The sequence below is a fragment of the Hydra vulgaris genome, chromosome 13 (genome assembly GCF_038396675.1).
Source record: "Hydra vulgaris chromosome 13, alternate assembly HydraT2T_AEP".
Classification (NCBI taxonomy): Eukaryota; Metazoa; Cnidaria; class Hydrozoa; order Anthoathecata; family Hydridae; genus Hydra; species Hydra vulgaris.
Window position 1 is genome coordinate 58586473 of NC_088932.1, and position 15551 is coordinate 58602023.

A 15551-nucleotide genomic window follows, 5' to 3' on the forward strand; every position below is an offset into this window, starting at 1 on the left:
AATTTTAAAGTGCATTCATTAAAAGAAAAAAAAAAGGAAAAGAAAATAATAATCTGATATTAAGGGTCCAACAACACTTCGATATAGGGGATTTAAAAAGGACATACTTTAGAAAGACCAAACTTAATAATAAAGTAACCTATACAAATAAAAAATGTATTAATATAACCAATTAAATTTGCTATGATAAAACGTTTCTATAAAATTAAAGTTTTAAAATAAACTTTAATATGATAAAATTATAAGTAATTTAATATAGTGAAATTATAAATTAAGTAAATTATATAATATACTCAGAATTTGGCAAACAAAAATGAACATAAATTTACAAAGTACTAAACTAATAAAGTTGTTTACCAGTTAATGGATTTTATGTATATATATATATATATATATATATATATATATATATATATATATATATATATATATATATATATATATATATATGCAAAGCTTTTATATAAACAGTAGTGGATTTTGCCTCATTGAGGCAAAATCCACTACTGCAAAATCCACTACTTAAAAGATTCATTTGCCTCATTGAGGCAAATGAATATTTTAATTTAATGGGCTCCAATTTCGAATTTTTGAGAATTTTTTTATTTTCTATACAAATATAATTGATTTCTTTAGAAATTTGAGTTAATTTTCTGCATTACTAATCAAAAATCATAATAACCATATTGTCTAATTATACTAAGTTATCAACTTACAAAGTTATCTCTTCTCAAAAAAGCCATGCAAAGCTTTTATTATTATAGCTTTTAGGAGTTAAACCAATTTGTTCTCTAAGACAGGGCCATGACGAGGCTCCTCTACGCTCTGGATCTCCGTATATAGGAATAAAGTTTAGAGGTCATATTGCAAATGCCTTTTATTTCAAAAATAGATTTTTTTTAAACCAAAAAAACTAATAATAAAAGGTTTTTAAAGATTTTGGAGCCCTAGTGACAGGTTTTTGTTTTACTACTATGAAAGCCTAACAAAATGATTAGCCTCAGGACCCTCAAATACTTAATTGGCCAGCATTTAAATATATATATATAAATATAAATATATATATATATATATATATATATATATATATAAATATATATTTATATTTCCCTATATATGTATACACACACACACACACACACACACACACACACACACACACACACACACACACACACACACACACATATATATATACCTTGAACAAAATTATTTATTGTCGTTAATGTTATATATATAACATTAACAACAAAAAACAATTTTGTTCAAAGTTTTATTTAAAATAACAACAAATAATAACTTCAACAAGTTTTCAATAAATAAAAATCATTTTTGTTCTAGAGCTAACACCAGTTGTCAATTTCGTAAACTTTTTAAAAGTTTACAATACTGATTTCATATAGTTACTTTATACTTTGCTGAACATATACATATGGTATGCCCATGCTCAAGTATTTAACTGGTTTTTAAGTTTTTTCCAGATTTTGTTTAGTTTATTGATAAATAACTAAAAGCCTATGACCATCCACCATCGTTTGAAACTTTATCTCTCTTCAACTGCATTAAAAATTGCAAAACCTTGGGGATGTAACAATATAAAATAAAGAATTTTATTTTCTTTAAAGTATTATAAATAACAACTCTTTATTTTCAAAAAGAGAGCAGTCAAATATAACAAAAATAAAAATTTACTTGCGCATGTATATGCAATATAATGAATCAAACTCACATTTATATATACACGCAAGTATATGCAATATAATGAATCAAACTCACATTTGATAGACAATTTCGCTTCTAAACTTTGAAAAGATTATTAAATTTTGTTTTATTAAATATACAAGTTGATTGGTCTACTGTTCAGTCTATTATTTTGATTTTAGTGTATTTTTTATTAGATTTTTCATATAGATTTTTTATTTTCTTTAGTGATTCGCAAATCTCAAAATGCCTAAAAATATTATTTTTGATCATCTTCACTCTTTGTATAGTGATGTAACTTTTAATTCACAGACAACATGCCTCAAAGGACATGTTATTTTTTTATAGTACAAAAATAAGTTTTCTTTTACTACCACAGCAAATTTGTTAGTGAAACATTTAGTTGTCAAACAACAAAAAATCAAGTCAGGCATTTAATAAACGACAGTGTTATTAAATTCAAAAAGAACATCTCAAGGGATATGTCAAAGTTTGAAAAAATTTGTTCAGAAGTCTTCTTCAGGAAAATAGTTTCCGAAGCTATTAATGAATTTTCATCAGCATCTACTCCAGCCTTTGTTGAACTTTCTCAACCATCTAATTCTTCAGTAAATCAAAATTTGATAAATCCAAATGGTTCAGGGGTTGTGCCAATCAAAGTTCAAGTTGAAGATCCAAGAGGAGCCTATGTGACACCAATAAAAGCTAAATTAAAAAGTCGTCTTACTTTATTATCACAATCACGTAGTGATGAAAGAAAAAAATATAGGGAAGCAATTTTTAATACAAAGAGCAAACTTAAACAAATGCCTATTGAAGTAAGAAAAGCCTATTGAAAAAATTTAGAAAAAAATATATCATTATTTGTAATCTTAGAAAAAAATTAAAGTCTATTAAAGTTAAAGTAGGTCAACAAAACTGCAAAAGGCTGTTGTTATTATTAAAAAGACAGAGACAAAAATATCAACAACTTAAAAAATAAAACTCTGAAATTCTACAACTTAAAGAAAAACTTGTTATAAATTCTCAAATAATTAAATCACCTGAACATCGAAATCTTCTTCTTGGAGAGAAGATTCATAGTTTAGAATGCAATTTAATGGTTTCGAAGAAAAACAAAAAACATATAATACAGAACTACGAACACTTGTTTTTGATGCTGTGACTAACCAAGTATCTGCAAATTGCATTTCTTCTTTAATTCAAAGTTTCACCCAACATCTAGGTGTTACCATTAAAACTGTTCCTTGCCGCACTACTGTCGAACAAATGGTTAGGGAACTAGGTTTTAATGGCACAACTCAGGAAGGTGTGCATGCCAGCTGTATCCACCTTACTACTAAAACCGGTTGTCAAGTTGTAGTGCTAGATGAGTTAAGTGGTGGCACATCAGAGGACTACGAGCAGCATATATGTCCATAGACAACTTAGCCAAAACTTATGCCTCTTTTCATTTAAAAGATTTTCAAAAATGTCGTCAAACTATAATTGGCAACATATCTAATACAATTTCTGATCGAGCTGTTACAAATCATGCCACAATAAAAAAGTTAAGTTTGGTATGGAATAAAACTTTTAATAAGTTAAATTGTCATATTCATCCTCTAGAAACATTTTCCAGTAGCTGTAGATCTGAACTAAAAGTAGTAAAAACAGAAAATGAAAAACTATTTGGTAGCGACTGCATGGCCGGAAATATTGTTGTGCAACTAAATAAACTTCGGTACATAGATGGAAAAGGTGATCCTAAAGGATTTGTTTTATTTTTATTAAAAGAAGAGCTTCCTAAAGATTTACTTCCTAGATACAGAGGAAATCGTTTGCGTATTTTTTTTCATATTTGTGGAATATTAATTCAACATTATGACATTTTAAAAACATTTCTGACATCAGGTACTATTTCATGCGTTCGATTATAAGCCAGTCTATCTACTGACTTTGCAAACAATATTGCTAAACGAGAACTTTGTGCTGCTGGATTAATAGGAAAACTTATAACTAGTCCTTGGATAAAAGAATTTTATGTTTCAGCCGAAAAACAAATCTCTCATTTAGATAGCATTATTATTATTAAAAGAGCCCTTGATACGGTTGACCAATGCCTAAAACATTCATTAAAAATCTTATCAAGATCACAAAATTTCTTTGATGAAGAGTTTGATAAAAAAGATCTTGTCTGGAAGGCTCTTATTGGATTCTGCCCTAAAGATGACAATGTGAAAAAGATGACTTTTGTTTGCTTGACTGCTATATCTGAAGCAATCAATAGTTAATGTAAGAAATACTTTAGTATGAAGCCCACAGAACAAATAGAATTTGAGACTGAATCTGCGAGGCTGCACAATATGGATGTTGAGGAAATGATGGGAATGTTTAGTGCAGCACAGAAATTTGCACCTAATGCAACTCTTTGTTACCTATCATTAAGACTGCGTGCCAGAAAAAAGTCATCAACAATTTAAACGGTCTTCCAAAACATGTTAAAGAGTCTGTGATGGAGTGGGCCATAAATTTTGCAACAAAAAAAAGAGAGATTAATCGATTAAAGATGTCTGAAGTGAATAAGGAGATGACACGCAGAGCAGAGCAAAAAAGGCAAAAAAAAGATACAAAAGAAAGAAAATGAATAGAAAAATTAAAAATATTAGATATAGGTGTTGAAACTTTTGGAAACGAGTTTCCAGACATAAGAGAAGCAAATTTTAATGATATTTTGGATGACATGTCTGGAGCTGCTACAGGCAGAAATATATGCCATATTTGGTATGTTTTTTCAAGAAAAAAATACTAAAATAAAAAGAAAATACACAACAAATTTATCCATAGAATGTTTTAGCGGAATAAAAACCGGGCTATTAAGTTTTTTTAATGATTAAGTTCATAATCTTTACCGCCTTAATTATAACTTAGTCATGTTTCAAAAAAGATGGCGAATATTAGCGTTTTTGGTATATTTTTTTGACACTTCAACATCAAATTAGCGAACTTTCCTTTGGTTTTCAGATCTATGTTTTTATTCGATTCTTAATCAGGATAAAATTCTCTACCATAATCAAAAATAAAAATAGGGGGTAGAGATGTAAATTAGCACCGATTTTTGTCTAACTTTGCTACGAATAAACAAAAATACACTCAGAAAAATGTATCATAATAATATAGTAATAATGTTGCAGTCAAATTTATATATATATATATATATATATATATATATATATATATATATATATATATATATATATATATATATATATATACATATATATATATATGTATGTATATACACACACACATATATATATATATATATATATGTATATATATATATATATATATGTATATATAAATGTATATATATATATGTATATATATATATATATATATATATATATATATATATATATATATATATATAATTATATATATGTATATATATATATATATATATATGTATATATATATATATATATATATATATATATATATATATATATATATATATATATATATATATATATTTGAAAGATGACATCTTGTATGAGAGTATATTATATATTATTTTAAAACATCAAGAAATACAGTTTCTCTCAATACAAATAATATTATTATATAGAAATTTTCACTGGGTTATGGATACCAGCATCATCAGCTTGTAAAATATTACAATAATTTTTAATCGTTATAGTTTATTTAAAATTGTTACTACTGACGTCAGGGGTTGAATGGCTTCTTTTGATTTTTAAATTTTAAAAATAACGTCCAAAACATAGTTTTGACATATTGGCCTTCATCAAGATTAATTCCGCCGTTTCGTGCAGAGCACATGTTGTTTTGTATTTCTAGTGCCTCTCTAATTTTTCTTTCAAACTTTTTATTTTCTACCTTTAACGTTCTTGTTTTTTCCCAAATAACATTTTCTTTGCAAAAGGTTTTATGAAATGCTAATGCAGATTGATTAGGTTTGTTTTCATTAATGCTCTTCTGATGTTGATACACCCGCGTACTTACCTGCATTTTTGTTTCACCTATGTAAACTTTGGAGCAGTTGCATTTTATTATATAGGTTCCAGGTTGGCTGTTAATTGGTAGTTTTGTTTTGTTTTTTGATGTTAATAAAGATCTTAAATTTGGGTTTGATTTAAATACTGCTCTGTACCCTGATTTTCGGAATATTTTTCGAAGTTTCGGTGAAAGGCCCGGAATCCATGGTTAAGGCACTACAGGAAAATCATTGCATTTTCATGGAATTGTGTTTTAATTTTTTATTTTTTGATGAAATCGGTTTGTAATATTTCTCAATTGCTTTTCATTGTACCTATTTTCAATAAACATGGCAGTTAAAAAGTCTATTTTGTTTTTCAAATGAGGTTTACTGCAGATGAAGTAAGCTTTGTGGAGAAATCCTTTAAAGATAGCCGTTAAAATATTCGGATCGTGATTTGAATGTGGTTTAATTTGAATATTAGTGATTGCCTCTTTTCGATTTACTTTGTACTCATATTTTCCTATTGTGTTATTTATAATGATTAAATCGAGAATGTTAAGCGTTTTTGTTTCGTTTTCAACTTCAATTGTATATTGTGTAGCAGGATGTTGTTGATTTAAAATATCTTGGAACTGTTTTGTTTGTTTGATGTTAGGAAATCTTGCATGACTATCGTCAACGTATCTTAAAAATGATTTTAGATTAAGTGCAGGATTTTTTGTCAAAGCCATTTTAATTGCATTATTTTCATTGAATTGTAGAAAAGATTCCGCGAGAACAACCATGAAAGAAAGTCCGATTGGTCCTGAGTTTTCTATTACGTGAATCTCATTGTTCCAATGAAAATAACATTGATATAAGCAAAGTTCTATGAGTTGCTTTATTTCAGGTATACTTAGTTTTGTTAAGTTTTTATATGATAAATTGTTTCTTAATTGTTCTAAAAGTATATTATTCGTAGCAAAGTTAGACAAAAATCGGTGCTAATTTACATCTCTACCCCCTATTTTTATTTTTGATTATGGTAGAGAATTTTATCCTGATTAAGATTCGAATAAAAACATAGATCTGAAAACCAAAAGAAAGTTCGCTAATTTGATGTTGAAGTGTCAAAAAAATATACCAAAAACGCTAATATTCGCCATCTTTTTTGAAACATGACTAAGTTATAATTAAGGCGGTAAAGATTATGAACTTAATCATTAAAAAAACTTGATAGCCCGGTTTTTATTCCGCTAAAACATTCTATGGATAAATTTGTTGTGTATTTTCTTTTTATTTTAGTATTTTTTTCTTGAAAAAACTTCGAATTTCAATAAGTTTTATTTTTTATTTTCAGATTATATACATATTTTTTTAAATATATTAATATTTTAGATAGACAAATGTTACTGTATACAAAAATAATAATCAGACGGGATATTCATCTACAACTTGGTTCCAAAAGTGAAAATAAAAATGTTTTTAAAACGTTGCGCCCACATGAATTCTGACAAATAATCGGGAATCATTTCTCTATTTGTGGGTCATAATATAGCTTTAAATATGGCTTTGCTTCTTTGCCACATTGCCTCAACCCTGATTGTTGTAACATTTGTTGCAGGATCAACAAAATGTAAAGTATGGTTTACTGTACCATGTTGAAAACCTTGAACTGCTAAACCTTGGTAAGCTGCCCATATATCGCTCCATATTTCAGTTCCAGGACGAATCCATTGTATAATGATAGGTAATATGGTTGGTCGCGGTGCGCTACAGGAATGAGTAACCCTTCTTTAGTTGCTATATTGTACGCACCAAAAATCCATTGATCTTCTTTAATTCTACCTCGGTTGTATTTCCTTACTGAAAAAAGTGATTCATCTATTTCCACTATGGAACATTGCCCTTCTAATTGCACGCGGTTGTTAAAGAAATAAGGAACGGCATTGTCTCTACAAAATTGATTCCAATCAACTACAGTTTTATTGCTACCAATTTCTAAATCCTTTTGTATGTCTTCTACTGAAAGGCCACGACTTTTTCCGGCGCTACGAGTCCAAATTAAGTAATACCTATTATTTGCCAAAGTTTCAGGTGAGATCTTTAAAAAAAACTTCCAAAACGAATACTTATTTTCTTTTTGCATTGTTTTTGCATGCATCTCCAAATCTTTCCATCGACATGACTATTTTTTTCGTTGCACTGGATGTTACATCGAGGACAAATCATATTTATAGCAAGTAAACCAAACTCCCTGCACTACCGGATGCACTCGTTATCATTGTTTTTAAACCTGCGACCGATTTGCGGTAAATTGAGGCTATCAAACTCGATAATAGTCGGTCGTCTAACGTTCGCCATTTTAATTTTAAAACAGAAAACATTTCTTATAGAATCTTTTATAACTACATTTTATTTTTTGCAAATTTTTTGCATCGGAATTTTTATGAATACTTTCGGAATTTTCATGGGTATTTTAATTACTTTCAAACTACAGAAACCAGGTGGCGTAATTAAATTGTGAAATTTTAAAGTGTTATAAAAAAAGACGGTGATCATTAGCGTTTTTGGTATATTTTTTTTGACACTTTAACATCAAATTAGAGAACATTCTTTTGGTTTTTAGGTCTATGTTTTTATACGATTCTTAATCAGGATAAAATTCTCTATCATAATAAAAAATAACAATAGGGGGGTAGAGATGTAAATTAGCGCCCAAAAATCAATTGAATTTTAAAGAATAATAACCCAACTTGTCAGTTTGATTTTCAACCAAAACAATACTATTTTTAGTATATGTCATGACTAACTAGTATCACAGTAACAGTACTAGTTTTTTCCTAATAATAAAGCACTAACTTCCAAGACAACAAGCAATGTTCCGACACTTTTGCTTCTTCGAGTAAGCGTTGGAAAATGGTATAACGTAAGCTAATCCACTTTTTGTTATTCTAGTAGTATTCTAATTTAACATTCAATCGCTTATGTGATAAGCTACACATTGTATTATTGATGCTTATTTCATGCATACTAACTTGGTTTAAATTTGTTTTGAGATTAAAGTAGTTGCAGACAGTTCTCGCTTGATAGTAGTATAATGAAGTTCTAAAAGCATGGTTCATTAGCTAACAGTTACATAACATATAACTGTTTTAAGTATAATATTTAAACTTTCTGCTCAACAAAATTAAACGAATCACGTAAAAGTTTATTTAAAAAAACTGTTGATACAGATATCTATAACATATTGATAATTTACATAAAATCAACAGATGAAATGCATTTCTCTTATTGTTTAATATACTGGTTCAGTTTTGTTGTTTGAATTGAAAAGAAACTGCACTTTTTCAGGGCGCAAAAAATCATTAGATTTAAAATTTGTTCGCCCGGAGAATGCAGATAGATCAAAAATGTTTTTCTCGGAGACTGCAGATAGACCAAAAATGTTTATCGTGGAGAATGTAGATAGACCAATTTTGCGCGGAGCCACCGATAAGTTATAGCGCAACAACCAATCGGATTTAACTAAGTTTATCGGCTGTTTTTTTCACAAAAAAACTGTCTTCCCGCCTTAATTCACTTAAGTAAGTCTATATGTTAAGGTGCCGTTAAGAATCTAATGCTTATACAGCAATAAATACCTTTAAAATGAAAACCAACATAAATTAGAAGTCTGACTATTTTTCTGGATTCATTTTTCTGGAGTCATGTTGCTATGGATTCCTTTAAATGACCATTAAAGATGTAATGATATAATGTTTTCAATTAAAACTAGTAGATAACGCAGCGTAGCAGTTTTGAAGAATTGGATTTTTACTATATAAACATGTCGTTTTTGTCGGATAATGAGTCTCTAATATATAACACAAAAAATTTTGGATTATTTTTAGTTAAGCTTTCGCTCTAAACTCTTCCATAAACATAATTAAAAAGATAAAAATGTAATTTAGACCCACGTTACCCCTCTAAACGGGGTAATGTGGGTGCATAGAATACAACTCAAATTAGAGCTCCAAAGACAGGCATAAGAATTATGTATAAACTTTACACACTGGTGCATTTCAAGACTGTTAACTAATGTAAAAAAACGATTATTGCATTTTTCATTTAGTGAAACGTAGTTAGACCAATCAATTTTTGGTAAATTAAAATCTCTAACAATAATAAATTAACAGAATAGCACAAGTTGGTAATAATTGATATGATTAAATCAAGATAGATATAATCGTCAAAAGAATAGGGTGGTGAAGGAAAGGAGGGGAGGGGGAGTAACAAATAATTAAACGGAGTTTACAAGACCCAAAAATTAAATCAATACAAATGATGTCGATATTTGTGTAAATATGAGGAATAAGTATTTAGGAAGTTTTAGCGTCATTTCTCCAGTTTATGGCTACACCGCCGCTAATTTTTTTTTGGTCTTTACAATAAATAGAGTAATTTTTTGGACAAACCAACGAATTTGGAAGTTTATTAAAAAGTCTTGCAAATGCAAATTAAAGCAGGTTTGTTTGACTCAAAGAATAAAAAAAATTCATTTAGTTTGTTGGCAAGGCTTTCTGCGTTAAAAAGATAAAAACTGAAAAAATTTTAGACTAATTATTTTTCTTGTTAAGCTTAATAATCTTTAAACTTCAAGAAGTTGTTCGAAGTGATTAGCTATTGTTTGAAACGATTATTTATTGTTTGAAGTGATTAGCAATTGTTTGAAGCAATTATCTATTGTTTGAAGCGATTAACAATTGTTTGAAACGATTATTTATTGTTTGAAGCGTTTAGTTATTGTTTGAAGCGATTAGCTATTGTTTGAAGCAATTAGCTATTGTTTGAAACAATTATCTATTGTTTGAAGAGATTAGCTATTGTTTAAAGCTATTAGCTATTGTTTGAAGCAATTGAAGCTATTGTTTTCATTAATTCTTCATTCTTGACTGTTACGCAACGAAGTAGTAATTTGTTTTGACTAAAATGTTTCATGTTCCTTTGATTATGATTTTCCTTTGATTGGTATTTGTTGGTTTTTATTATTTTTTCATCTTTCATTTTTATTATTTTTTCATTTTCGTATGCCATAATAAAAAACCAACGGCTCCAATTTTTCCAATTTTTTTTTGTTTACATTCGTTGCGTAACAACTTCGTACACTCGTTGCGTAATAACTTAGCTTTAAATTGTTTAGCTACTGCTAAATCAGATCGATAAATACTTTGTTAAATTCGGTTCAATTTTTGAATGTTTTTGCAGCTTTTAAAATAGAATTTCTATCATTTTTATCGTAAGGAACAAGAATAGTTGGTGCTTTATTGTGGTATTTCAATTTTAACTTAATTCTTTGTTTTTTCTCTGACGCTTGTTAAATTTGCACTAACAACATTAGCCTAAGATACAGAGATAGAAGAACTTTAGCTTTCTCTAAAACATTTAGTATTTCGGTTAGCAGTAAATTACAAATTTTTAACTCACCAATTGTTTTTATGAATGACTTTATCATTTTATTTTGATTTTTTTTTTCTTTCCATTTTTTGCCGTATAAAAGTATAAATACAACCAATATTTTCTTTTAATTAATTAAGAACTTTTTTTTTTCCTTTTAATTAATTAAGATTAAATGCTAAAATTATTAATGAAACACAGAATTGAGAAGAAATTGAACCTTTCCAATTATAATATATATATATATATATATATATATATATATATATATATATATATATATATATATATATATATATATATATATATATATATATATATATATATATATATATATATATATATATATATATATATATATATATATATATATAATAATAATATTAAAATATTTTAAATGAGAAAATACAACTTTATAATGGAACTTGACAAGAAATTGAACTTTTCCAATTATAATATATATATATATATATATATATATAATATATATATATATATATATATATATATATATATATATATATATATATATATATATATATATAATAATAATAATAATATTAAAATATTTTAAATGAGAAAATACAACTTTATAATGGAACTTGACAAGAAATTGAACCTTTTCAATTATAATATATATATATATATATATATATATATATATATATATATATATATATATATATAATAATAATAATATTAAAATATTTTAAATGAGAAAATACAACTTTATAATGGAACTTGACAAGAAATTGAACCTTTTCAATTATAATATATATATATATATATATATATATATATATATATATATATATATATATATATATATATATATATATATATTTATATATATATATATATATATATATATATATATATATATATATATATATATATATATATATATATATATATAGAAGATATATATATATCTATCTATATATATATATATATATATATATATATATATATATATATATATATATATATATATATATATATATATATATATATATATATATATATATAATAATATTAAAATATTTTAAATGAGAAAATACAACTTTATAATGGAACTTGAAGTTTAATGCCATTCATCATCAGCCATATATATATATGGCTGATGATTGCCGAATGGCATGAAACTTCAAGTTCCATTATAAAGTTGCATTTTCTCATTTAAAATATTTTAATATTATTATTTGATCTATTTTTTTCAAAAAGATATTGATCACTCTTAAACAGACAAGAGTTGTATTTCCAGCAATATACAACATTTATCAATAAATTTATATATATATATATATATATATATATATATATATATATATATATATATATATATATATATATATGTATTTATATATATATATATATATATATATATATATATATATATATATATATATATATATGTATTTAAGCCTTAAGCATATATATATATATATATATATATATATATATATATATATATATATATATATATATATATATATATATATATATATATGTATTTAAGCATGCTTCAACCAAAACCATAAAAGGGTTGACAAAGGTAAACTTTAAACTAAATCGAAAAAACTTATCTGTGTCACCCGAAAAAGTCAAGCACTCCATCACTAATTAGGAGCATTTGCTTCAATTTTACTTTAAATTCGTCAAGAGTTTCAAGAGTTTTAAGTTTATTAGATAGGATTTCATTCCATACTTTTGGTTCTCTAATGGATAATGAAAACTCAGTTGCGGCATAAAAACATTTGGGCTGAATATAGGTGTTGTTTAAGTATCTGGTTAAGTATCTATGTTTATTTATTTTGAATAACGAATTAAAAATGTTTAGTGTTGTTCTTTTATTAACTTTATACATGAAAATTAAAAGATGAAAAATATTTATTTGGTAGACATTGAGTATATTCAGCTTTATAAATAGTTCTTTGGAGTGAGTAAAACGGCCTACATTAGATATTATTCTCATTGCATGTTTATGTTTATTAAAAAGTTTTTTAATTTTGTTTTGATTTGTGCTACACCAAGCAATCAGCTTTATAAATCAGCTTTATAAATGTTTAATTCGGTTGATTGAATATCAACCATATTTCTTATTAATATTTCTTTAATATTTTAATTTTATTTTGCTTCAAAGTTTTTTAAATGCGATTATGAGGATTAGTAATAAGATTGGGCTTGGTGATAAGACTAAGTTTGTCTTCTTCTAGCCCCAGTTTTGTAAAATGTTTTTATAAAGTTGGACAATACTAAGGGCGTGGGCCAGCCGGGAAAGGCGCAAAATTTCCTTTAAAACAAATTAAAAGATAATTATCTCTTGAAAACTACTTTTTTTTTTGGCGTCTCTTTGATGTTGATAAAAAAAATTAGTTAAAGTTCTCTCTTTACATAAACTTCAACTTAAAAAAGGTCATTTACTGAACAGAAGAGCGACCTTTAGCACTAAAAGTGTTAATATGTTTTTACAAAATTATCTTCTTGTGTTAGAGAACATTCAATACTAATTTTATTTATATTTGTTATACTTTTAGACTATACGGACAGTCCCATTACCAGATAATAAATGTAAAATATTTTTACAAAATCGTTAAAAAAAAAATCGTAAAAAAAATAAATAAAAAAAATGAAAAAACACACTGCTTTAGCATTGTTTTTTAGATTGCAAAAAACGAACCGTTGGTTTCCAAATCTTAGTTAAAGTAATTTGTACGCTGGTGGTTCACCTATAAGAAAAATCAACAAAATTTATTTTTATATTTTGGATAATTTTTGTATAAAATTTATTCAGTTTTCTTATTTCATTCAGTTTTCTTATTTTATTCAGTTTTCTTATTTTATTCAGTTAAAAAAGTTCGTAAAAAACTTTTTATAAAACTCTTTTAGTTTTTTTTGTTTTTATATCTTGCTTCGAAGATGCATAGTAACGCCATAGCAACGCTCTGATTGATAAAGAACTGCTCTGCTCATCGAATACTTAACTCATTTAAGATCTTTTTCTGTTTATGAAAAGTAAAAATTTTTGTATCACTTCTAAAATGAGTTTTCAAATTTAATTTTTCATTTTTATATCATCTGTATTATTATTGAAAAAGAAAAAAGAAAAAAATTGTATTCATGGAGTGCTTTTTTACGCCAGTTTTATATATGCTATTTTCTATAGGTGAACCTAAAGATTTAATGATGAACTGCAGAAAAAATTCTGGCTCTCAATTCAAGAAGAAAAAGTTGAAAAACGCGATAGAAAGGGATGAAAAACAAACTATTTCAGATAATATTTGTGTTGAAAATAATGATAGTTTAGCAGATAAAGTTTTTCAAAGAGCTCAAATTAGTAACTTAATGAATAAAGTTCAGATCATCATTTAGAATTAATTAAAGAGGAGATTTTCATTAGCCAAATAAGAAGAATTTTGAATAATGGATTCAGAAACAAGAAGTGAAGATGAAAATTTGAAGCTTTCTAATCAAGCTGAAATGGGTGACGATGAAGTTCAATCAGAAATATCAAACTTTCCACCAATCTCAGGAGAAAACTTTCAACACATGGATCAAGCAACATAGCCTAAAGTAAACGTACATTGTAAAATGCTTTTTGATTCAGCATGGGCCAGAGCTATTTGTTATTTAAACAACATTAACTAACATTTTCTGAGAAATTTCAAAAGAATTTCGTGACTAAACCCAAGGTATTTATTACGGATATTTAACACATATTAAATTAAGGGGCGCCTGTGGTAACCGTTTTTGCCAAACCATTTACATGAATGTATAAATTTTATTTATTTTGAGATCAAAAATAAAACAAAAGTTTAAAAATAGTTCATTTAGTGTTAAGATTTATATTTATTTAAAATCATACAAGTATATAATTTGTTGTGTATTTTTAATTAATTAAATTATTATCTATTTATTTTGTAAAGAGAAATTTTTAATTTTTTAAAAATTAACTAAAGTGATATTAACGTGTTTCATTGGATGATGACGCCTAAACTAATTTCAAATCAAATCAAATCAAAATATTTTTGAATTAAGTTGTTATATCAAAGATATTTACAAATAGTAGTTAGTACTAATATAAAGAAAACACCTGTCAGACTTAATAAAAATAAAAAAGAAATAATAATAATAATTATAATACAACTAGTAATAATAAAAGTAATAGTAGTGATTATAGTGATTAAAAATAATAGTAGCGATTATAAAAAAGTATATATTATAATAATATAAATAGTAATTATAATAATGATTATATCAATAATAATAATGATAATAATAACAATAAAAATAACAATAATGATGATGCTGATAATAACAATAACAGTACTAACAATAATGACAACAATAATAATAATAACAACAACAATAATAATATTCATTATGATAAAAATATATTAATAATAACAAAAAAGAGAATACTATTCAAACATTTCAATTTAAAATAATAAAT